At 37.1% G+C, this 21667-nt stretch overlaps 1 protein-coding gene and 1 long non-coding RNA gene across 4 annotated transcripts in view; one reads left to right on the top strand and one right to left on the bottom strand.

Moving 5' to 3' along the window:
• Positions 1 to 21667, top strand: part of ARMH4 (armadillo like helical domain containing 4) — a 116847-nt gene that overhangs the window by 18899 nt on the left and 76281 nt on the right. The window lies entirely within an intron of this gene.
• Positions 3895 to 20439, bottom strand: LOC135321310 (uncharacterized). Its single transcript, XR_010380980.1, has 3 exons — positions 20327 to 20439; positions 7197 to 7338; positions 3895 to 6401 (listed from the first exon to the last, which is right to left on the bottom strand). It is a non-coding gene; the product is annotated as an uncharacterized LOC135321310 (long non-coding RNA).

Genomic DNA, 21667 nt, shown 5'->3' with positions numbered 1-21667 from the left:
AAATGTGATATTTTAGGAATAGTGCGAATTCCGTAGAAGTCTGATTTAAGAAATGGATCAAAGCGAGCTCGGGGGGTAACAGCTCTTGCACTCCATGGTAAGATAAAAACTTGGAGTGTAGTCTCATATTAGCTGTCTGCTCTCCTGGATGCCATCTGGAAAAACCAGGTTTCCTCAAATTAACCTGAGTTAGAGATGACAGCTTTACCCGGGAGGGCTCATTTAATCAGAGAGAAAAAAAATTGTATTTGTGAATAATCCATACTTGTGAAACTGCAATAATTCTCTAAATTTAGCAGATGATGGCAGTTGTATTGAAATGTGTGAGAATTTTCTTAACTTGCCTAAGATGCCCTGGAGTCTTAGTGCTTTTCTTCTGCACCATTCAATTCCAGCTTCTTTTTGAGAATATATTTTGTCAGTTTTGATCTAAGTTATGTTCCTTGTCAAGGCTTACAAAAGACATTTTTGGTTTAAAAATATTCTTTCTGCTATGTTGTTGGGCTTAAGACAAGGTTTTGAATGAGCACACCTTTTCTCCTAAATACCAGGGAGTATTTATATTTAATTAGCATATGTTAAGAATGTCACAATTAGTTTTATGCTGGTCCATCTCACCCTCTGAAAGCCGAAGTGACTACACTTATTTAAATTGATAAACCTACTAGATTCCTGGATGCTATTGGAAGCCTTCATTTTCAATGCATGCTTTTCCACCTTGTCCGGGAATATAAGTGCAGCTTGAGGCTTTGACTGGATGAAGCATTTTAATTCTTACATAGCATTATACCCAGAGGAAGATCATTTATTCTTAGCCAGAACAGGGTTGTGTAATGTCAGGTTATTTACATTTCAAGTTTGAATCTTTGTGATGTGTTGATAAATGACAAACAATTCTCCAGTTTAAGCTGTGTGTTTATTTGATTATATTATTAAACTCCCTATATGTCCCCCCCCTTCATATATTCTTTTAATGTCTTCCTTCCCACTAGGGGACTGGAGCACTTCTCCAGAGAATGGGATATTTTTCTCAATGCGATATGGACAGGAGACCTGCCCTTGTTAGACACCTCACACCCAAGGACTAAGCTTTGTGGAAATTTTGGAATGTTTATCCTTTAAGGGATAGTTAATGGCCCAAATGAGCCTAAAAGTTGTATCTACTTGGTACCTTGTCTTGCTGTCTTCTCCTTTTCTAGGCCAGCCATAACAAAGTACAGTCAACTAGGTGACTTAAAACAACAGAAACTTGTTCGCTTGCAATTTTGGAGCCCAGAAGTCTGGAATCAAGGTGTAGGCAGGGCTGTGCTCCCTCCAAAGCCTCTAGAGAAGAATCATCCCTTGCCTCTTCTAGCTTTTTTCTGGTGCCTCAGGCATTCCTTGGCCTGCAGCAGCATCCCTGCCATGTCTGCCTCCATCATCACATCTTCCCTGTGTGTGTCTCTGTGCCCACATTTCCCTCGTTTTATAAGGATATCAGCCGCTGGATTAGGGCTTACCCCAATAACTACATCTTAACTTGGTTACATCTGCCAGCACTCTATTACCAAATAAGGTCACATTCACAAGTACTGCGGGGTTAGGACTTTACCATGTTTTTTGGGGGGCGGAGGGCGCAGTTCAACACATAATAGGAGGTCTGCTTCTGGGGAGTTTCCTCTGTGGTTCTGAAGGCAGGCTTGCTCTGCCTCTGGCACACCCACTTGAGAGATGTGCAGTGGTAGAATGGGCGAAGTTTGGCGTGCTTTACACTTCCAAGCATTGAGGAAAGCCGGCTTCTCTAAGTGCAGACCACCTTTTGCCTATTTCAGTAAGTCTTTTACCTTGTCAGCAAAAATGCAGTTTGATTTTTGAAAGGATAATGGTTTATCTGTCACCTTGCCTGATATACTTTACTTCTCTGTATTTTTTTTTTATGGAACAAATGCTTTCAGGATGATAAAAAATGCATTATATTTATCTTAGGCATAACTCTACTAGGGCTGTATTCAGCATCTTTGAAATATAAACATGACAATGTTCTAATTTTTAATTCAAAATTGAATAATGGCAAAGTACATATATTTGTATGTATACGTATATGTACATATGTATATAATGTGTATATATATATATCTGTACATAAACTGATTTTTGGACATGATCTCTGTTTAGGTTGATACCCTTTTTTTGTTAAATATTAATGTCTTTCTCTGCTCCAGATGACAACTTAAAATTTCTGGTTGTTTATGAAAACACTTGGAATTTTTTCATTTGGGTTAACTGTCTTTGAAATATTTTAATGCTGATATCAAAAGGACCAGGACTTTCAGTATTTCTTACTGAAAGAAATTATGCTTTCTGTATTTTAGAAATCCAACGGAAGATATCTATTTACTCTAAACAAATCAAACTTATTTTGGCCTTTCCTGTATTTCCATGGAAGATGAAAATTTGTCTGTGCTGTAAAATTGTAACAGTAATTCTGTAGGGTGGAAAGTTATTGCTTTAACAATTCAGTATTAAGAAAAAATCTACTGTGGGTCTACTTGTACCAGGTACTAGGTTTCTAAGAAAATGGGAGATGAGGACAAAAACAGGTTTCTCAGTTCTTGTAATTAAGGTTTTGGTAATCTTTCCTTACATCCCCAGCACTTCTTCCCTTAATGTTTGGAAGTCAGTACCTGAGCCGTCCAGCTCATGGGAAATGGGAAACCACTTGGTGCTCCCCATGGTGCTGATTGGATAGACTTGGGGACACAGTGAATTTGCTTGAATTCTCCTAAGATGAGCCTGGGTTAGCTTATTGCTCTTCTGCAAGAGAAGAAAAAACACCATTGCCTTTGGTCTGGAGAACAGGAATTCTTGATATGATTGGTCCTGTTCTCTTTCTATAGTCATAATAGACTGAGTGTTGGGACTTTATTGTCCGGTGCCATTATTCCAGACAATTCCTATTTCTTCATCTGTTTCACAGGGTTTAATGGAACAAACTCATAGCAATTGACTTGCTGGATGATTACCTTTTAAAAAAATATGACATTTTATATGTAAGCATATAACATATTACCTTTTTTTCAACATATAAAGAGATTTAATTTTTTTTAAGTATCCAACAGGAAAGTCATGTTTAACTTTTTTTAATGTCTTGATTTAAAAAAAGTAAGACTCATATGTGTCATTTAGCTTCAGTGTTTTCTTTTCTGACAGTCTTTTCCTTGTTTTCTGAAGACCATTTTGGCTGTCCTTATATTTAGGTTTTAAAAGATTGTGTTTTTGACATCTCTTCTGAGCCAGGCAGCACACATAGGCCAGAAAGCTGTCATTACTCTGTCATTTGTTGTTGAATCTGTTTCAGTGACATCCATTTTTCTCTCTTGGTGTGTGTGTGTGTGTGTTTAATTTCATGGCTATTTTCCCACAGTCCTCTAAGGGCATTTCTAATACATATTTGCAGCACCTCTTAATTTCCTCTACTGAAGAGATAGTGGTGTTATCTCTCCTTTCTTATGTGGAATTCTTAGTTGTCTCTGATGTAAGATTCTCTCTGTGATAATGTGAGAATTTCAGGAGAAAGTCATACAATGAAGGTATGCCTTCATTCAGATGACTGAATGGTATTTTTTGGCAGTGTGGTGGCCTCAGAATTGGTACTGAAGTCAAGATGCTTTGTTTTCTTTCTTTTATTGGTCAATGAGAAGTGAATTGGAAAATGCATTCTTTCAGTACATTGTGGAGAAGCCTCAGAGATATCCTCAGAGATATTTTTCTTTGGTAGCTCCATTGAAGATTCTTAAGAGCGTGTGCAATTTTTATGAGAGAAATGTTTGCTCTTCACCTGCACTTTGATTCACAAAATCAATTTTTCTGGTCTTCCTGGTATGCACTCCTTTTCAGAATATATTTGCTGTTATTTTCTCAATTCTCATAAAACCTTTGACTCAGAAGGCAACTAGAGTGGATAAATGAGAAAGAGTGGTCAAAATCTCATCTCCAGGCCATATTTACAAAGCCAAGTTTATGTGCTTTACCCTTGGGAGCTGCTCTGTGGAGTATAATACTAAAGATCAAGTGGAGTGTGGTAAATTTGAATCGTCCATTGCTACTTGTGAGACTGTAGAATGAGGTTAAAGATGTTCACTTTGATTTTCACTCTAGTTGTGTTAAGAATGGACACAAGTTTTGGCTTTTGTTCTTGAAAATGCTTTTGATTTAATTTTGCCTCAATAACAGCCATCGGTTATTTCAGTTATTGATTGCCTCTTATGGTAAGTCACTCTGTTGTCTTGTCCTGAAATCATCATACTTCCTCTGGCATTTGTGGTAGATCTGTGTTCTTAAGTACCTGTGTGCTCTATAGGTTAGTGCAGTAAATTACTCAGCACTCAGAATGATCATCACGTGTCTGCTGCCAGTGCTCACATAGCCAGCGGTATTTCAAAAATACTTAAAATCAATATTATGACGTATTACCATAAAGCTTTGCTTACAAATTGTACTGTGGAAGAAAGACAACTGACATTCACTCTGTTTTCTGAAGTGCTTTCTTAGCATAGGGAGTTCATTTATTAGTATAATCGCAGTCAAGTAAATATTGTTATACAGTTGATTCTTCCAACTTTTTTTTTTTGCATCTTTGTTGCCCTGCACTAGAAAGTTACACTGCTTAAGTAAAGCTCACTCTTAGACAATCATGAAATTTTATACAATGGCTCATGATAACAAAAGGATTTAGCTTTGTACATATTCAGTGGGTTTGTTTATTCATTTGTGTATACATTTAACAAGTATTCGGTGATTCAGGTAATAAAAAGAAGAAATGGGAGGTGGGGAGGGTATAGTTCTGTGCATGCTTAGCGTGCACGAGGTCCTGGGTTCAATCCTCAGTACCTCCGTTAAAAAATAAATAAATAGATAAACTGAATTACCTCCCCTCACCCAAACAAACAAAGAAAAAGAATAAATGAGAGAAGATCTTGTCTTAATTTTAGTAGAAGAGTTATGAAAAATACATAAATAATGGAAACACAAGGTAGAAGTTGGGAAGGCATCACAAAACAGTTACAGGAAAAGGACTGAGAGTTAGGAGAGAGAGCTCAGCCTTAGCTTAGAGAAATAAGGAATTGATATTTATGCTTGGGAGCCTTATGTGTGTGTGTATGTGTTTGATGTGTTTATGTAGATTTGTGTACAGATATATACTATTATTCTTTTGATATTTATAGAAAAATAAGTGGTGGGAAATCTACAAATGTGGAAGATATTCCAAAAGGTGGTGAATCTTCCTTTAGCTATCATACACACACACGCACACAATCACTTACTTTATAGACATGTGATCAAGCATGTTTCTATAAGTAGCTTATTGGTTAGATGAATTCTTTCTTTTTTATTCTTCCAGTTTTATTGAGATACAAGGGACATACAGCACTGTGTAAGTTTAATGTATATACAGCATAGTGATTTGACGTTTGTACACCATGAAATGATTATCACAGTAAGTTTAGTGAAGACCCATCATCTTATGTAGATACAAAATAAAAGAAAAATAAAAAATTTTTTTCACTTGTGATGAGAACTCTTAGGAGTTACTCTCTTAACAACTTTAATATATAACATACAGCAGTGTTAATTATGTTAATTATGTTGTACATTAAATTCCTAGCACTTATTAATCTTATAACTGCAAGTTTGTATCTTTTGACTGCGTTTATCCAATTCCCCCTCCTCTTACCAACTGCTTCTGATAACCACCAATCTGATCTCTTTTTCTCTGAGTTTTTTTGTTGTTTGTTTTTGAAGTATAATTGACCTACAACACTGTGTTAGTTTCTGGTGCACAACATATTGATTTGACATTCCTATATGCTTAAATATGATCACCATGATAAATCTAGTTACTGTATGTCACCATGCAGAGATGTTACACTATTATTATTAAAAATTTTGTTTTAAATTTTTTCATTGAAGTATGGTTGATTTACAATGTTGTGTCTGTTTCAGGTGTATAGCAAAGTGATTCAGTTATACATATATTCTTTTTCAGATTCTTTTCCATTATAGGTTATTACAAGATATTGAATATAGTTCCCTGTGCTAGGCAGTAGGTCCTTGTACATTATTACTGAGATGAACTGTTTCTTAAGAATAGTTTTTTGAATCAACTGCTTTTCAGTGTAGAAGAGGAACCAGGTGCTCAGCCTCAGGCTAACAAATCCCTGATTTGCAGGAAACAGTACCCTGTCCCTCTTGAGTAGGTTGTTCAGAATCCTAGGCAAAAGGATTGGTTCTGAGTGTTTCATCTGGGCTCATACTCCAGGGTTGAGAATCCCTGTGAGGAGTGGTCCAAGCAGGGCTTTCCATGTGTGATGGTTTCTGTGCAGCTGTTGAAGCAAACACGTAGCTTGTAACTGCATAATGGGCTGTGGAGATTTCAAAGGCATTTTAGAGGTTTGCAGAAAATTAAGGCATTTTTTAAAAGGCATGACTTTTCAATATAAGGCTAGACATAACAATCCTTTTACTGGTATAATCATCAGAATTTTATTGCATCAGAGTACCAGTAATTACAAACCTTAACAAAGTATAAAATAATGTATGGATATTACCAGCTGCACTTCATCAAGCTGTCTTCATAACCATGACGTTGTTTTGGCATCGGACGACCTTTTATCATTTAAATGCATACATATCCCCAAAGGAAAAGATTAGAAGAAAAAATATAGTGCATCAATTTGAATGGCCTTACAAGATTTTAAAAATGTTCACACTTGGAAATATTAAATTTGTCTTGAAAGATTTACATAGATTCTGCCTACATTTACCAGTGCTTTTTCTTTCTCAGCCATTCAACCTCTTTCTACATTGTTTGATATCTCTGGGCAAAATATTCTATGCGAAATTCTATAAAAATAGTATAAAGAATCTCCAAGGTTTTATCATGAGAAGGAGATTCTCCACTGGCCAGAGGGCCCAATGCTGCTTCCCCTGGATTTTCTCAAGGTATCTGCTTCACGTGCTCTCTGAGAAGTCCTATTTCCTGTTAAAGCTCCAGCTCAAGCATAAATGAAAACCTTCTCACTTGTTTCAACTGAAATTAGTAGAAATCTTAGAAATGCTTGGCTCAAACCTGAGGGAACACAGAACAAATAAACCAAGAAAATAAGAAACATACAGTGAATTAGGCTTACAGGGTACAAATTTCTCTCTGATCTTACCTTAGCTAATGAGCTCCCAGGGCTCCCAGGCCTTTATTCATTCCAGCTCTGAGGTGGCTTTTAATATTCTGTACCCAAAACTATGGAACAGCTTTTCAGGCACCTTGCTAGGCTTTCTGGCTTCTCGGCTCTTGGCTTGCTGCTGTTGAGAGGATTACCCTCTTATTTTCTCCTCCCCATCCCTCCCCCCCCCCCCCCGTGGAAGAGCCAAGACAAAGATGTAAATTTCCTCTAGGGCTCACCACCAAGTAGAGAGTCCCCAACCCCACATACATATTGTCTGTCCTGCTTTCCAGGTTGAAGGAGACACCTTCAATCCCGAGGCAGCTGACAGCCAGACAACATCACGATGGATACCATGTACATCCCACCCTTCAGAGGAAATCCCATCTCTGTTAAAAGCGTGTCATGATTCATGTCTGGGCAATATCACATTGCTCTTACTATACAAGAGATACACCCGTATGATAATAGAGTCGTTTTGTCACTTTCTATAACACACGATCCTCAGCGCTTTGCTACTCCATAAATGGAGGGCTGTGAAGTTAAAGTTAAAAGAGGACAGGAAGGAGAAACAAACCATTCACCTCACAGTTATCCTCCTTTATGAAGCCTCCCTGACCACCCAGCCTGCACTGATGAGCAGTGTAGACTAGTGGGAAATAGCCCTGGTTCTGGTCTTAAATAGACATACCTGAGTTTAAGTCTTAGCTTCATCACTAATATGCATTGTGATCTTGACCAAACTAGTTAATTTCTTTAGACTTCAGTTTTTCCATCTGCGTAAAGCAGAGATGTTGATGTTCCTATCGCTTATTGTGAGAATAAAATGGGATCTTGTATGTAGTCAATACATGCATGACATGGAGTAAATACATAATAAATGTGAATATTTTATATCATTTATCAATTAAAATTATGTATCATGATCATGTACTACTATGCATTAATTGTTATAATGAAATATTCACATCCTCTGTATGCAGCCATGGGTCAGGGACCAGGGAGATAATGTAAGTGAGCAAAGAGGAAGGTGGTTAAGACAGTACAGAGTGGTGAGTGTGCATCAGTAGCGAGCACACTTCCTCTGATCCAAACAGAGTCTGTTCATGTTGTTGCCAGGAGGAGACTGTGAGCTCAGTGATGCCAGATCTCAGAGTTCTTCCAAGGTAGGCTGAACATTCTGGTTTTTATATGAAATATTCTGATTGTTTTTAAGTGTTGGGAATCAATTTAAGTGTTTACCTATCTTATTTTATTTTTATTAGTATGAATACCCAAAATGAATGTTTTCCCAGCCATTGACCATCAATTTGTGCTCTTAACTGAATTCTCCAAACCTCCTTAAGGGCAAGGTCAGAGCTTTCTGCCTTGTGTCCACAGTGGCTGTGGGTCCCAGGTGTTGGGTAAGTGCTGATCAGCAATGGAGTGCATGGTTTTAGGACTGTTTTCTTCTTTATTTGATGTGCTTTCTACTTGACTTGCCCTACTTGTTGTTACTGTTTTAAATCCAGTGCTTGTTTTGGGTCTGAAGCTGAGCACTTTTTATGTGGACAAAGTGGTGGTTTCCAGTTACATTCTGCTAGAAATCTAGTGGGAATTTACTTAGATTTCTTGTATCCCATTGTGGGGGTGAACATTATTTCCTTCTTTTTGGAATCCAATCCGATACCTGCACTCAGTCAGGAAAGGGGAACTCAGCAAACTTAAATGATTCTTTAAACTCACTTTGAGAAGTCAGATTGGGAGAGAGGAAAGAAAGGAAAGGTGGGAAGAGAGACTTCTTTCTCTAGAAACGTTATTGGAGTTAATTTGTACAAAGATCTTTTCCCACTGTGGGCCATCCCTCTCCCCATGGTGACAAAAGCATGCAGATGGATTTTCCTTAAAAAGTTGATACCATACTCATTTGAAGTGAATATATAATATAAATTAAGAAAAATTATATTGGAGTCCCATAAAGGCATTACTACTTATTTTGAAGAGGAAGATAATGAATTAAAGTTCTGTTCAATTGATTTCTGTTCAGTCAACATATGTTGAGGGCTTATTTTGTGCAAGGCACAAGACTTGATTCTTGGGGGTGGGGTGCAAAGAGAAATAAGACAGAATCTCTGGTTTCAAGAAGGTAAATACATACAAGTATAGTAAAACAAACACATTTCCACTAATTAATATGTAAACCTCGTTTTGAATTAGTTTAGTCATGTTTTAGAGTTTGAAGGGGAAATCTACTTTCATAGATATTTTTACAAAATTGATAATCAGCCTAACCAGCCCATGATTTATCTTTTGAGTGTATATAGATTCTTATACACAAGTTTTGTATAGGTTTGCTTAAAGCAGGTATTCCATTAAGACTACTAAATTACTGCAGAGAGGGGTTTTATTCCAGATGGCTCAGAATTTATAGATATAGTAATAATAAAGCTTTTATGTTTCTCTTTATAGCACCCTTGAGATATAGAACAATATTGCTGTAGTCTCATTTTCCAAAGGGAAATATGTAAAAAGCTGTCATCTGAATCCAAAGTGAGTTGTTTAATGAACAGGAGCTAGACTTTAGAACTTATAATTATTGCTCTAGGGCTCTGTCTATTAAGATAACTCAATTTAATTTGGGACAGGATTTATGGAAGATAATGGAGAACACCAATTATATGGGGGTCAAGGCTGAGAAGGGATTATGTAATGACCAGTAAATGTGAGGTTGGTTATGCAGACTGATCTTTGTAGCTTGCTAACCAGATATAGGGGATGACATTATAAGAGCAGAATCCTCTAATTTAAAGAAAGTAACTTTAAATTAAATAAGAAAATATTTAAATATCTCTCTGAAATGTAGGTTGAATCCAGAATATTTTTCAAGTGGTGTTTGAAGTGTGCAGATTTATCTTGTCTCAAGCTTTTTTATTTTCTCACGTATATACCTTTTAAATATTGTTAAGGTTAGAATGGAAGGACTTTCTAATGATTATATTTACTATTTTAGAGTTAATGGGAAATCTGAGCTTTAGCAAAATGTCTTCAAGACATTTGTACAGATTAATATATGAGGTTTTAAAAATTCACTGTGAGATTTAAAACAGAGAGAATTGAAGAAATTAACAGAAACATTTATGGCAGAATGTTTAATAAACAATAACATTTGAGACTTTATCTAATTTAAAAATGCAGATGTTCTTATGAGTGTTTGAAATTGGGAATTTGAAAATGGAATTTTGAAAAGCCAGTAAGAGCTCTTACTCAACCTGTTGGACCTGCTTCAGATGCAGGTGATGTGCATAATTTTGGAAAGCACGTTGTTTGGATTTCACCTTCTGATGAAGAGTCTGACAGACTCAACCATAGCACAATGACTAGATCTTGGGTAAAATATATACTTTAATGCAGTCAGAAAAAATCTCCAAGGATTGTACTTTTTAGCTCGATCCATCCCAAAGTGAGCTGAAACCCAACAAGTGAGCTGTAAGGAGTAAGCAAATTGGAAAGGTAGAGATCCTCTAGGACAACAGTAACATTAGCAGTCTACGTTTGGACTTGGGTCAAGAAGAGGGACCAGGATTCAAATTCCCACATTAAGCCTGTGTCTTTAAAAGGGGAATAAAGTAGTTCCAGGTTTATATCACAATCTGACTCCCTACAGAAGCAGATGTTAATCCTTTCTGGAAAAGAGCATGTCCAGTTGAGATGCATGGGTTTCCCACAGATGAAAATCAGGCAAATATGATCTCATAATAAAAGATCAATCAAGGAAACGAACAGCTATGACTGAGAGTTAGCAGAAAAGGCAAGCAATTGGTTGGTCTACTTCTGATCCGGGACCTTAGATACCAAAATGATTGGAATAGAGTATAAAATAATGATGTATAGAAGGTTTAAAGAAAGAAAAGATGAAATCACAAAAATGAGCAAGTAATAAGAAGCTAACAGAAATGACCCAGATGATTTTTTTTTTAAAGAACCAAATAAAGCATTTAGAAATAAAAATAGAATTGTTGGAAGAAAACCCTCAATAATTAATTGGTTAAATATTTGATAAGATAGAGTTGGTGAACAAAAGATCCATTTGAAGACATTATAGAGAGTATAGCACCAAGAGACAACATGAAGGAAAAGCATAGAAAAAGTGGGACAAATAAAGGAACGAATTCAAACATATCAACAATGACAATAAATACAGGGGAGCTAAATATAGTGTTAGCTATGGGTTTTGTGTAGATGTCCTTTATCAGGTTGAGGAAGTTTCCTCCTTTTCTTAGTTTGCTGAAACTTTTTTTGTTTTTGTTTTTTTGATTATTAATGGATATTGCATTTTATCAAATGCTTTTTCTGACTCTATGTTTCTGTACCTATTGAGGTGATGATATGGTTTTCTGTTAGTATAGTGAATTACACTGGTTGATTTTTGAATGCTAAGACAAGCTCACCTGTATTGTCCTTTTTTGGTATTGGTTTTAATTTGCTAAACTTTTCAAACAAAATAAATTTAAGACAAAATGCATTAATGGACACATAAAAAATACTAAACCCAACTATTAGAGGACACTATTATCTTAAAGCACATGTGAAATATTTACAAAAGCTGGCCATGTACTACCCCATAAGGCAATCTTGACAAATTTCAAAGAATCGATACCATGCAGGCCAATTTCCTGATGTCTGTTTAATTTAGTTAGACATTCAAAATAAACAGATAAGTTGTCCCATACTTTTGAAAATTAAATACATACTTCTAGATAACTTATGGATCAAGAAAAAATTATAATAGAAAATAAAAATAATTAGAAGTGAATCATAGTGAAATATCATATCAAAACTTATAAGATGAAGGTAAAGGGATGTTTAAAGGGAAATATTTAGCCTTTAAAGCTTCTATTAGAAAAGAAGAAAGCCTGAAAATGAATGACCTAAGCTATAAACCTCCCCTTAAGCTATAAAAACAAAAGAGCCCCAAAGCAAATAGAAGGAAAGAAGTAATAAAAATAAGATTTCATAATTTTATTTCTCCATTTAATTAATTCATGACAACTTGACTAACTTTTTGTAAAATTTGTATGAACAAAAGCCCAAGAAATAATTGCCAGTGCACTGACAAAGAAGAAGAAGAAATCAGAGGAGGGAGACACGTGCCCTACCAGATATTAACACTTATAAAGCTCTTACTATATCTTTATATATTCAGACAATATGGTCATGGACAGGGATAGTTACTAGTGGAACAGAATAGAGAGCATTGAAAGAGATACCCCTGTAGGGGTTCTTGGTGTATGACAGCAATGGCACTACAGAGCAGTGGGGAAGCTCACTAGCTATTGATTGATTGATTGATTTAAAATGGAATTTGGAAAAGCAATAAAAGCTCTTGCTCAACTTGTTGGGCATATGTCAAATGTAGATGATATAGATATTTATTTATTTGTTTGTTTTAATGGAGGTACGGGCGATTGAACCCAGTGCTTAGCATGCACTCTGCCACTGTGCCATCTCCCCAACCCCCAGCTTTTTTTCCCTAAAAGTTATGGGACAGTTGGTTATTCATATGGAAAAGTATTAAATCAGATTGAATGGTACCTCGATACACAAAAACCAATTCTATATGGTTTAAAAACAGATATGAAAAGTGAAACTTAAAATATTGAGGAAAATTACAGAATGCCTTTCTGAATGAATTGCTAACCATAAAAGAAAATATTGATGCAGTCAGCTGTATTAATACTGAAAACGTTTATAAAAAGACACTAGGAAGGCAGTGAATGTACAACTTCTAAAACTAGGGAAGGTGTTTGTAATACATATAACTGATAAAGGATTGTGTCCAGAAGAGAAAGAACTCCAAAAAATCAACAGCAAATGACAGACAACCCCTTCCAAAAAAGGAAACCAACATGTGAATAGGCATTTTACAGAGCTACACAACCTTATGATAAGATACACAACCTCATAAGTAATTAGAGAAATGCAAACTACCTCTAAGTGACCTATCATTTTATACACACCGGATTGAAAAGAAAGTAACATTTGACAATACCAAAGGTTGGTGAGCTAAGGAACTATTAGGAACTATTATTTAGAATGTCAGGAACTATTATTTGGAATGTTGAACACTTCTATTCCTTTTGACCCAGCAATTCCACTTTTAGGGCTACACCCTAGAGAAACCTTTGAACAGATGGACTAGACATCACACCCGAATGTCCATAACAGTACTATGCCTCACAGCAAAAAGATCGGCAACGACCAAATAGCTCCAGTGTTGATTCACGTGAGGCTAAATAAATTGTGACATGTTTGCAAGGTGGAATACCATAAATCAGTGAAATTAACAAACCAGGGTTTGGTCAGATGTATGGAACTTAAAAATCATAATTTTGAGTGAAAAAAAGGTCTCAGAATTTAATATTCATTAATTATTTTATGGATTCAGAGAAAGAAGGTGGTTAGGAGAATAGAGGAATATGAAAGTAGATGCTATAGCAGTAATAATATTCCAGTTCTTTAGCTGAATGGTGAGTTCTCTGAGGTACATTTCATTAAGATTAATAATACAAATATATATTCTCTTGTATATATCTAATGTTACATGATAAAAAGGTAAAAGTGCTTAGTTGGCAGAAATATTTAAGATTTAAGAAATGTAATGAAATTCTATAAATTCTAAATCTGCATAACCTTGTGAGCTGCTGAATTTATTTTGTGGTCATTATTTCAGTAGCTTCTGAAGTTCCTCCAGCCCTTCCAATCTCAGGGAGCCATCTGCTGGGGAATTGATTCATGTCCTCAAAACAAGTTTAATTTTTTCTCTTCTCTGGCTTTCAAGTTTTGCACCCAGTTTGATGCCCAAGTTAAAAATAAGTCTAGAAAATAAAAGCAGTACCATCCCAAGTCTTCAGTCTCTCTTTATGTGTGGAAACCATTTTGCTTCAGTAGCTCTTGATTATATTGTATAGGGGTTCCCAGGAAAACACATGCCAAAACATTTTTTTTTTTAAGTATGCCACTGGGATGTGTCAGAGACATTCTCTTTAGATGGGAAATGAAAGACTAACACATGCTCAGCCTCTGCCCAGAGAATTCACCCTGTTTCTGTTCACGGTATCCTTCCTCTTCTTCGTGTGCCTTAATCTGTGTACCTTAGATTTAATTTTAACCTCTGTAAAGGAAAGAAAAAGAGAGGTTTGACCCTTAAAGCTAATGAATAAATAGGTTAAAAAAACCAAGGATTCAAGTTAATCATTGTTATTCCAAAGAGACAAAGTACAGGCAACACCCCAGTCTTCTTGGAAGTCCAGGATCGACGGGTTTTGCTGGGGAACTAGTATTACAGGCGGGGTTCCTCCTACTCCTGTTGTTGGGATGACGTCTTCCCCACCAAGGGTCCCCCATGGACTCAGCAGCAGTACTCTGGAAATGCTAGCTACAGCACTGTTTTCTGGAAATCTAAAAATGTCTTAACAGTCATAAAAATGGACTGAGAGAAGCTGAGTACCTTTGGTGGGAACTACCTATTAACTGGCAACTAGACCTTATAGCAGAGTCAGATTACTCAGGCCAGGATCACAGGACACATTTTCTCCCGTATCTTCCTTTGATTTTGTTGGGAGTTAACCCATGGCTTGGGTCACAGACAAAATTAACACTCTTGGTTTTGGTAACCTTAGGCAGAAGTGTTTGTGATAAATAATTAAGCCATGCCTGACCTAGAGAGTCAAAATTTTGGGGTTTAACAAACGCATTTGAGGCTCTGCTGTGATTTTGGAGCACCCAAGTAGGCTTGTAGTAAAACAAAGCTTCTAAAATTTGCTCTCTGTTTAGCCAGCTGTGTACGTTTGGAGATTGATGCCTGCAAGGCATTTTGAGTTCCACAGAAGAAAAACCCCCTGTAAGTACAAAATATTTTTATGGATTATGAAATAGCCGTTTAGAGATTCTGTCAGACAGTAGCCAGGCAGATGAAATTGGCTTAGAGAAGGTGCTGTCTAGACACATTTTTTTTCCTCTCTGCTTCCCACAACAGGACATTTCTCTGTTTGAGCTGTGGACACATTATTTAATATTATCAAGCATCTCTTGGCCTTGTGGTACTGTTACTTGACGTCTCTGTTTAATGTTTCACAATTTTAATTTTAACCGTTTCTGTTCACCTCAAGCCCAACAATCAGAAACTGAACCCTGTTGCACGTTGAGCTGTCTAATGTCCAAACACCTCTGTAGGCTTTTTGGCTGACACCTAAGTCAGTTTTTTCACTATTGAAGGTGTCAGAATTCTTGAAAGTGGACATGCTGCCAGTGACTTGATCTTAGTAAGAGTACCATGGGGAAATCCATTAGCTTCATGGCAAGGAACCTCAGTCAATGCCTGACTATGCATCCTGAATTCAGTGGGACACCTTGAGCAGATGCTGGTTCAGCAAGAGTGAACAGGGAATTTTACATCACCTGTAGCAGGTGTTTGGGTGTTTGGGAGTGGGAGCAGTGAGAAGTGGTGGGAGGATTGTGTCTATCACAAGAGATGGTTACTCAGAAGCCATTATTACTACCCCCTTGGTTACTGTTAGCATCACTGTTATTGTTTGGTTTTAGGAAGTAATTGATGTCCAGTCAACCTGGGAAAAAGAAGTGTCAGTTACAAGGATGCTCTTTCCATTCTGGGTATATGACTAGGAGAAACTTCTCAGGCTGACCTCTCTGAACTTTCCCTTCCTGGATTGCAGTGGTTTTTTTTTTTTAGGGATTCTCAAGAGAAATATAACTTCAATTCTTTGATGTCACCAGATGTTGATATATGAAGGTATGTCTGTTATATATGGTAAACCAAGAGCAATTGCTTCTTTTTAGAGGTTGATTTTTTTCTTTTTCTGTGCCATCTTTATGTGGAATAATTGTGTGTGTTTGTGTTTTACCTTGATCCACATGCTTTTTTGAGATTCAGATAAATAAAAATAAAACTTGGGTTTTATTTGAACAAAATTACAAAATTCAGAAAGCATTACCCTATAGTTTTTAAATATAACATTGTCCTGTTATTTGAATGAATTCTTCATTTAATTTTAGTTCTTTGAACCAGTTATTGTTTTTGGCACAGTTTTATTTGCTGAATGTATATTTCACATCATTTCCTTTGTGTTCAGAGGTGTTCATGATATTGTTTTTCTTGGGTGCAACTAGTTGAAAGACTGACTAAATACAGATGACTTTGTCTTCAGTTTTTGTGAGTGAAAGATGAATCTGTACAACTCTGCTTTGTTTTGTACTTGTCCATTTGTTAGGTTTCCTTTGTGATTGTTGCAAGATTATTCAGAGGAATGTGTTACTAATTATTTATTAAATGTTACTCTTTGTTTCCTTAGATCTAGCCACTTGTTAAAAACCTGGATCTAGCTTATTGACTATGCATTCATCCATTCATCCATTCAGCCAAGAACTACTGAGCCCTGCAGATGGCCAAGCAGTGGGCTAGTCGTTGGTGATAGAACAGAGGACAAGACTATCCTTTCTTTATCCAATCATTTTCCACCTTTCTGAGTCAAACTGCTACAAAATACACTATTTCGCTAATATTAGGAAGATGATCATACCTTTTTTGTTACTGATCTGTAACAGTAGTCAGTGTTCCACTGGAAATTGCAGTAGGGTATGGGTGACATGCTACTAAAAATGTTTAACAGCTACAAAATGATTGTAGCCTCCTAAAAAATAAGAAAATTCCTTGCAGAAGAAGTAATGAGGGACTAAGACTAGACTAAAGGAGAAATCGCTCTTATAAAGCATGTTTCCTCCTATCTTCTTACACAGTTTCTGAAACTTCTTTTTTCTATAACTGTCTTCTCAGGCTTGCTCAGTATTAAAAGTGACAACTAGAAAACCTTACAAGTTTTGTTGTGTTGAAGGACAGGGTTGGTGGTTCAAGGAGAAGGCTTTCTTCTTTCATCCAGCGTATCAGTCAGAGTCCTTGCTTCCTTTCCTGTAGTGTAAATTGTATATTACTCAACTGGGTTTCTGCAGAGAGTACTCTGTGGTTTTATTGTCTGTCTTGGAGTTGGACATCTCATGTCATCCATTCAGGGCAGGGAGGAGAAGGAAGGCTCTGCTGTAGTGGGTGAGTGTGGGAGAGATTATGACACACATTGACCTAAGCATGATCCTCCAGATCCCATCATGAAGGCAGCACCCTTTTTGGTGCCTAAACTTGCTTAGATGCAGCCTCTCTGCAGGATGCTGAAGGATTGAGGAAGATGACTTTTGAGGTCCTTTTCATTATTTTTATAGCTCTGTATTCTGCCCCTGCAAGCTTTATTGAGGTATAATTGACAAATAAAATTGTAAGATATTTAACATGTACACCATGGTGATTTGGTAAACACATACATCTTGAAAGGGTTTCCACCAGCATTAACACGTTCATCATCTCACGTATTTTCCTTTTTTCTTTTTTTTGGTGAGAACATTTAAGTTCTGTTCTCATAGCAAATTTCAATTATACGGTACAGTGTTATTAACTATAGTCACCATGTTATACATCAGATTCTCAAACTATTCATCTTATAGCTGAAAGTTTGTATCCTTTTACCAACTTCTCCCTATTTCCACCCCCCACTCCAGACCCTGGCAATCACTTTTCGATTCTTTGCTTCCAAGAGTTAGATTTTTTTTTTTCTTGATTCCACATGTAAGTGATACCTTGCAGTATTTGCCTTTCTCTCTCTGATTTATTTCACTTAGCATAATGCCCTCCAGTTTGATCCATGTTGTTGGAAGTGACAGATTTCCTTTTATTAAAAGGCTGAGTAATTTTGTATTATATACATATATGTATATATGTATACACACACATATGTATGTACAAATGGCTCCAAACCCAGAAATGGGATTGCTGGATCATGCAGATCCATAATTTAAAGAGGAGGAATTAACTGAATGCATTAAGTATCAAGTAAAAGTTGCCGTTGGTGGTTGGTAGTTGGTAGTGGTCAGAGGACAATGGTTCAGTGATGAAAGCTGGAAATTCAGGGCTCAGAGCTCTGGCTTCATCTTTGCATTTTTTAAAAATTGAAGTATAGTCAGTTATAATGTGTCAGTTTCTGGTGTACAGCATAATGTCCCAGTCATGCATATATATACACACACATATATTCATTTTCGTATTCTTTTTCATTATAGGTTACTATAAGATATTGAATATAGTTCCCTGTGCTATGCAGAAGAAAGCTGTTTTTTTAATCTATCTTATACATAGTAGTTAATATTTGCAAATATCGAGCTCCCAATTTATCCCTTCCCACCCTACTTTCCCTCTCTCAGGTAATCATAAGTTTGTTTACTATGTCTGTGAGTCTGTTTCTGTTTGTATATAAGTTCATTAGTGTCTTTTTTTGTTTCAGATTCCACATATGAGTGATATCATATGGCATTTTTCTTTCTCTTTCTGTCTTACTTCACTTACAATGATGATCTTCAGATCCATCCATGTTGCTGCAAATGGCATTATTTTATTCTTTTTTATGGCTGAATAGTATTCTGCATAAATACACCACTGCTTCTTTATCCAGTCATCTGTTGATGGACATTTAGATTGTTTCCATGTCTTGGCTACTGTATGTAGTGCTGCTGTAAACATTGGGGTTCATGTATCTTTTCAAATTAGAGTTCCTCCCAGATATATGCCCAGGAGTGGAATTGCTGGATCATAGGGTAAGTCTATTTTTAGTTTTTTGAGGAATTTCCATACTGTTTTCCATAATTGCTGCACTAAACTGCCTTCCCACAACAGTGTAGGAGGGTTCCCTTTTCTCCACACCCTTTCCAGCATTTATTGTTGGTGGACTTTTGAATGATGGCCATTCTGACCGGTGTGAGGTAATACCTCATTGTAGTTTTGATTTTCATTTCTCTGATAATTAGTGATATTGAGCATTTTTTCATGTGCCTATTGGCCATCTGTATGTTTTCATTGGAGAATTGCTTGTTTAGGTCTTCTGCCCATTTTTGGATTGGGTTGTTTGTTTTTTTGTTATTAAGTTGTATATGCTGTTCATATATTCTGGAAATTAAGCCTTTGTCAGTTGTATCATTTGCAGATATTTTCTCCCATTCTGTAGGTTGTCATTGTCTTTGCATTCTTAGGGGGATCAGTATCATACTGTCACAATTATTCCATCGAGTACAACACTCTTAAGTTTGTGGAGAGGAAAGGTAACTAAAAGTGATTTTATAATGTTTTAAAAATAAAGAAAATTTCTTTTTAGCCTATGACCAATTTCTGTCGGCAGGAGGAAGGTCAGCAAAACTGTCAGATAGTCTTGGTGATCCCTGATGGTTTTCTCCATAATCCAGTGACCCTTTTACTTTTTCCCTATCCACCTTCCTTGTCAGCTTCTCTTTAACTGGACTCCCTGGTCCATCTTTTTTTTATTTTCAGCTTTATTAAGATATTATTGACATATAACATTTGTAAGTTTAAGATGTACAAAGTGATAATTTGATCTTATATATATATATACATATATATATATATAAATGATTACCACAATAAGGTTAGTTAACACTTCCATCCTCTCACATAATTACAACTGGGGAGTATGGTGATAACATTTAAGATCCACTGTCTTAATAACTTTCAAGTATGTAATTCAGTGGTGTTAATTATAGTCACCATTCTATACATCAGATCCCCAGAACTTATTTATCCTATTGCTGGGAGTTTGTACCTTTTGCTTGCTCCATCTTTATAATCACTCTCTTCACACACAATCAACCACCCCCCCACCCCTCCCCAATTGAGCTCTCCTAGCACCACTTGGCGCTGGTTAAATGTCTCTGCCTACTCCACCCCTCTACCCATTCCTGCACCCAAGCAGCTGAATGTGGCTGAAGAAAAACCCACGATCATCTTAACACACCTTGCTTTAAATTTACAATGTCATATGCCAAGGGGACTCATAGGGTTACCTGGCAGTCCTACCAGATTTCCTTCAAGAACTCACTCGCCCACTCTACAGGATGACTATTTCATACTTTTCCCTGTTGCCTCAAACCACCACCATTTATCTTTTCCTTTCCAGTTTTTCATTTGACTGAGAAGAGAAGTATGGTGATAACAGTCACCTATTCCCACCACCAAATCTACCCACCTGCCTGCACCTGTGTCCACCGCAGTGGAGGATGTCTGTGAGCCAGCCGTGCACTGGATCCCCTGCCCTCTCAAGGACAGCAAAGAAGGCAACCTCATATGGTGGCTCCATGTGCCAGGCTTAGTTCTAAGCACCTGATTATTAACTAATATAAACCTCACAACAGCCCTGTGAGGTCAGGATCATTCCAGTTTTACAGATGAGAGAGCTGAGGCACAGCAAAGTTCAGTAACGTGTCCAAAATCACACAGCCTTAAGTTTATGTGACTCCAGGGTCCGTGTGCATAACCTTTCTATGATACCTCATCTCCTAGGACGTTTCTCTCTCTCCCTCATAATCAAATTCCCCTTTCTATCAGATCTTACTCATCAATTACAAGCAAATTGTAGTATCTCCTATTTCAAGAACCTACCCTTGACCCTGTATCTCCCTCCAACTACCCTCTACTGCCCCTGTTCTCTTTTTCAAATTTCTTCTAAGAGTTTCCTAAATTTGCTGTGTCTACTTCCTTTTTTCTGATTTCCTTTTGAAGCACTCCCAGGGCTTTTGTCCCTACCATTCCCAGGAAACAACTTTTGGCAAGGTCACTATTGACTTCCAAAATATCAAAGCCAGGTGGACAGTCTCAGTTTATTATCTCCTCAGAACTGATTTATTCACTTGGTTTTTCTCCCACCTCAGTGGTCACTTCTCTGTCTCCTTTGCTGGATCTCCCTCTGCTGGCCAACGTCTAAATGTTCCATTTTCCGGGGCTTGGGCTGGACCACTTCCTTTTCATCCACACTCACTTTCTTGGTGATCTCAGCCAGTCTCAAGGTTTTAAGTATTCTTTGTAAGTTGATGACTCCTAGATTTTTCTCTAGCTTTGACCTTCCCTAGACTTACAACATTTCCACTTGGATGTCATAGGCACAAGCCATCACACAGTGAATGTATCTCAAATAAAATTCTTAATTTTGCTCTTTATCCTTTCCTTCCCATTTTTGGTAAAGTGGGGTCTTCCTCCCACATCCCACATTAAAATTATCAGCAGGGCTCTACCTTGAGATTACATCCCAGACCTGACCACCTCTCTCCCTTTCCAGGACTACACGCTCATCCAAAGCACCATCATCCATCCCCTGGGTTCTGAGACGGCCTCCTGGTGGGCCCCCCTGCTTTGTCTCGTGCTCTGATATAGCCTGTTCTCCACCCTGCAGCCTGCGTCATTCCTTATAAATACACGTTAGATGTGGCCCCTGCCCATCCTTCCTTCTCATTTCCTGTATTCTCTCTGTGCCTCCCTGCCTCCCAGCCCCCAGCCCAGTCTCCTTTGCCGTTGTTTGAACACAATAAGCAGA

Source organism: Camelus dromedarius, chromosome 5 (assembly GCF_036321535.1).
Source record: "Camelus dromedarius isolate mCamDro1 chromosome 5, mCamDro1.pat, whole genome shotgun sequence".
Taxonomy (NCBI): domain Eukaryota; kingdom Metazoa; phylum Chordata; class Mammalia; order Artiodactyla; family Camelidae; genus Camelus; species Camelus dromedarius.
Note: the sequence above shows the minus strand (reverse complement) of the source record. Positions and strands in the feature narration are given on the sequence as shown.